The sequence below is a fragment of the Echinops telfairi genome, unplaced genomic scaffold, assembly GCF_000313985.2.
Source record: "Echinops telfairi isolate 266 unplaced genomic scaffold, ASM31398v2 ScPeMD7_7458;HRSCAF=8496, whole genome shotgun sequence".
Lineage (NCBI taxonomy): Eukaryota > Metazoa > Chordata > Mammalia > Afrosoricida > Tenrecidae > Echinops > Echinops telfairi.
In genome coordinates, this window is record NW_022111358.1 from 46,182,805 (window position 1) to 46,187,712 (window position 4,908).

The following is a 4,908-nucleotide window of genomic DNA, read 5'->3' on the forward strand; positions in this document are numbered from 1 at the left end:
CCACTGTTAGGTGTGGAGAACGCCAACCTCACGGCTGCCTCTACCCGCTCTGGCCTCGCGGGGGCGCCGCTCCCCCTCCGATGCTCTGGTCTGCATCCCGGCCCGCCCCGCAGGGTCCAGGCTGAAAGGCCAAAACGGAATCGCTGGATGAGCGATGGGCCTCCAGCTTGTGTGGCTTTTGAAACAGAACTGACTCGCTCCAGCGTGTGACCGAGCCCTTGTGCGGCCTGCGCCAGGCAGCTCCCCCTCCCAGGAGGTGGATCTTGGAAGGGGAAGGTGGGGGTTCTGCTTCATCATGAACCTTCAGCGATCAAAGCTGCATTTTAAGCAGACGGAGATCCCTCCACCTCGGGATTCACTTGCACGGCATTTAGAGTGAGTTTCCCCAGATGAAGGAATGAAACACTGCCTCCCCAGTAAAGATGGTGTGAGACACACCAGCCTTGGTCTTGTGCAAGACTGAGTTGGACCATGCGGATATAGGCAGCTAATTCAGGATGGACACGACGTAAAGGACCCCAACTGGCTCCTGCCACCTGTGCACACAGCCGCCAGCTGCTCCGTGGGGAGAACCGGTGACAATCTGCTGCGGAGAAGATCCACGCCGTGGGGACCCGATGGGGCGGGTCTACTCTGCCCTTTGTAGTCCCATATGAGTTTGCAGGTTTTTCCCCATGCCAACAGTTTAACTCCAGATGGCGACATAGGAACATTGGTAAGGGCGCCTTAAATGGAGAATGGAGCATAGCTGTGTGTCCATTCCTATTATGAAAACAAGTGAGCCTGGGGGCGCAGCGGTTAGGTGCTGTTTGGTTGGCAGTTTGAACCACCAGCTGCTGCAGATGTGACCATAGGCTTCTGGGAAGATCGACAGCAGGTACTTGCCGGCTAACTGAAAGGCTGGAAACTTGCTTTGACACAGAAGCAACTCAGAAGAAAGGCATGGCGATCTCCTTCCAAAATATCACCGACAACCCTGTGATGCTCAGCTCTCCTCTGACACACACGGGCCACCAGGAGTTGGTGTCAGCTGGACAGCACTGGTCATCTGTTTAACCCCCTGCCTTGGAGTAGATTCTGACTTGGAACTTTGACCCCACAGGACAGTGTGGAGCCCTGGTGCCATCGAGGTTACACGTTTGGCTGCGAACCTCCAGTCAGAAGTTTGAAACCACCGCGGCTCCGAGAGAGAAAGACGAGGCTGTCTACTCCCACAGAGTGACCGTCTCAGGAACCCCCAGAGGCAGTGCTTCCCTGTCCTGTAGGGCGGCTGAGTCGGCCTGGACTCGACGGCAGTGAGTCTATTGATTTTTGGTTTTCTAGGACAGAGTAGAACTGCCCCAGAGGATTTCCGATGCAATCAATCTTTGCACACGACAGCTTCATCCTCCTCACGCACAGAGGCTGGTGAGTTCACACACTGGTCTTTGGGGTGGCACAACCAGGACTCCCCTAGTTACATACCCGAGGAGGCTTCAAACAGTTCGTGGACAGCGGGGTCGAAAGATAATGGAACGTTCCCATGAGCGTTTGGAAGCCCTGGTGTGTGTATGTGGATGGATTTTTAATGTCTGGAACTGCCCACCAGAAGAAGGAGCCCTGGTGGTGTAGTGATGCATGGGCTGTGATCCACAGGGTCAGCTGGTCAAAGCCACCAGCCGTTCCTCAGGAGGAAGATGAGGCTTTCTACTCCCGTAAAGAGTTCCAGTCTCGGAAACTCCAGGGGCAGCTCCACCCTGTCCTGTGGGGTCAAGATGGGTCAGAATCGACTCAGTGGCGGTGAGTGTTTGGGTTCGGACCCCGCAGAAGCATCTTGGTGACATTATCCCATGAGGCAATGGGTCTGGCAAGTCGGGGTGGGCTGGATTTGCATTGTTTATGGTTTTAACCATAAACATTTTATTGGGGGGCTCTTACAGCTCTTCCCACAGTCCACACATCCACTGTGTCAAGCACATTTGTACATTTGCTGCCGTCATCCTTTTCAAAATATTTTCTTTTGACTTGAGCCCTTGGTATCAGCTCATTTTTTAAATCATTTTATTGGGGGCTCTTACAGCTCTTATGCGGAGATGCAGCTCCTCATTTTTTTCCTGCCTCCCTGACCCTCCCACCTTCACGAACCCTTGATAAATGATAAATTATTACTTTCATATCTTATGCCGTCTGCTGTCTCCCTTCACCCGTGTTTCTGTTTTCTGTCCCCTGAGTGGTGGTGATGGGCGTGGGGGTGTTATACGTCAATCACTGCGGTCCGTTCCACTGTGTGTGTTTTTAATAATCATAAAGGTCAGATAGCACAAGAACATCCACCTAGCAGTGTCTAGAGGAAAGTCTCTTCTGAGGACCTGGAAAAGGCAGGGCCAGCAGCCCAGCCCAGGCCACCCCCCACCCCGGCCCTGTGCCCCACTGGGTTGTAGGCAAGGCAGCTCCAGGCTGGATGGGGCAGTGCGTGTCTTGTAGGAGGCCCTCTTCAAGAAGCAACATGTCCTCTGCTCCAGCTCCGCCGACCCGGCCGCCCGCTTCCCGCTGCTGGACTCGCACCATGGCCAACAGCGAGCGCACCTTCATCGCCATCAAGCCGGACGGCGTGCAGCGCGGCCTGGTGGGCGAGATCATCAAGCGCCTTGAGCAGAAGGGCTTCCGTCTGGTGGCCATGAAGCTCGTTCAGGCCTCCGAGGAACACCTGAAGCAGCACTAAGTTGACCTGAAAGACCGCCCCTTCCTCCCAGGGCTGGTGAAGGGCATGAACTTGGCACCCATTGTGGCCATGGACTGGGAGGGGCTGAATGTGGTGAAGACGGCCCGGGTGGTGCTGGGAGAGACCAACCCAGCGGATTCTAAGCCAGGCACCCTCCGAGGGGACTTCTGTGGTCAAGTCGGCAGGAGCATCATTCGTGGCAGTGATTCGGGCAAGGGCACCGAGAGAGAAATCAGCCTGTGGTTTAAGCGGAGGAGCTGGTGGACGACACGTCTCGTGGCTGTGACTGGATCTCCGAGTCAGAGGCGGACAAAGCAGTCCCATCCCCGTGGGCCCTTTGGCACTGTGCCTGTCCTGTGTACAGCTCTTCTTCTGGGGTTGGAAGCAGTAGGATTAACGTCCTGTCTCCTTCCAAAGCACGCTGACCAATACAATAAAGTCTTTGGAGACTGGGGAAAAACAAAAAAGAAGAAGCAACATGTCCATGGCAAAGACACAAGGCCTGTGGCCACCCTTATGAAGAGGAAGTGGGGGTGGCAGGGGAGCTGCTCTAACGGAGTCCGAGCTAGCACGTGTAACTTGTGCACATTTTCTTACACCCTGTGGCTGCGAGCAAGGAGCTCTGGGTGGACCTGTCAAGGGTTGGGTGGCTAGCCACAAGGTCGGTGGTTTGAACCCACTGGGCTGCCCATGGGGGGAGGATGAGGCTGGCTGCTGCCGTAAAGACTTACAGTTTCAGAAACCTCTCGAGCTGCTGTGAGTGGGAGTTGGCTCTGTGGCAGTGGGTTTGTCTTCAAGCCATGTGGACACTTGGCCAGGACCACCCCCCAGCTCTCGGACGGTGCCTGCTCGCCCCCAAACCCACAATGGCAGTTCACTGCTGAACCAAAGCAGTAGGGAGAATCACTCCAATCCATGCTACACCGTATCGCACTCCAGAATCCAGACCCACCTCATTGTGACCCCAAAGGACAGCCTAGACCTGTCCCTAGGCTCCCCGAGATGTGCATCTCTGTGGACGCAGACTGCTGGCAGCAGCATTCTGTAGCAGAGCAGCTGGGGGGCTGGAACCCGGGCCTCTGGCTAGCCAGCGCTTAACTGCTGTGCTGAACCACCTCCTTTGAGTCAGTCCGTCCTCATCACAGCCTTGTATGGGAGTGATGAGCTCCGGTAACCGTTTACTCTCATGGCACTGCAGAAGAAAGGCCTGCCAGTCTGCCGTTGTTACGACGCCAATAAACAAACAAACTCACTCACAGCGACCCCATAGGACAGGAGAAGTGTCCCTGTGGGTTTCTAAGATGGTAACTTTTTTTTTCTTTAAGACGTAAGTCTTTATGGGCATAGAAAGCTTCATCTTTCTTCAGCAGAACAGCTGGTGGTTTTGAACTGCTGACCTTTTGGGTGAGTAGAGCCCATTGCTAACTCACAACCCTATGGAGCAGTTTAACTCAGTCACAGATGCTTGTCATGAGCCAGAGCCAACGCAACACCGCCCAGAAAACCCAAACTCACAGCCACTGAGCCAACTCTTTCTCACGGTGACCCCACAGGGTGGGATTGACCGGTCAATGTGGGTTTCTGAAGCTGTCAGTCTGTACAGGAGCAGAAAACCTCCTTTTTCTCTTGGGAGGTGACTGGTGGGTTCGAACTACTCATCTTGAGGTTAGCAGCCCAACTTGTCAGCAGGACTTCCCCAGCCACCCTTGCCTGCTTATGCTCCTGTGATTAGAGTAGGCCCAGCTGGGGTTGGTGCTGCGCGCCTCATGCCTAGGACAGCCAGTGAAAATCTATTTGGAACAGGAAGAGAAAAACCAACTGATAGAGATGAGCAGTTGTTGGGGTCTGGGGGTCCCAACACTTAAACAGGTCCTCAGGAGTAACTTAGTGATTGTGGAAATCAGACAGACAGACAGCCGGGCACAGGGCCTCCTCATCCCTAAGTCAGGACTAGGACAGAGCATGTATTCTCCACTGGGTATTTATCATGGGGCTCACGGATCTTTCATAAGGCACGCAGGTCATACAGAAAACATATTACATGGTTCATGTGTAATAGCATAAGCGGGTAACATAAACCAGCAGTGAGGTGGGTCACCATCCTGACCTAGTGCTAGTTGACCCTGGATGCCCCTGCGCCCTCCCCAGGGGAGCAATCTGTGATCAGTATCAGCAAGAGATGTCACAAAGAGTGAGTTACATTTTAT

At 54.3% G+C, this 4,908-nt stretch overlaps 1 pseudogene; it reads left to right on the top strand.

The window, feature by feature from the left end:
• Positions 1 to 2,456: 2,456 nt before the first annotated feature.
• Positions 2,457 to 3,126, top strand: LOC105979192 (annotated as a pseudogene).
• The last annotated feature ends 1,782 nt before the right edge of the window (positions 3,127 to 4,908 follow it).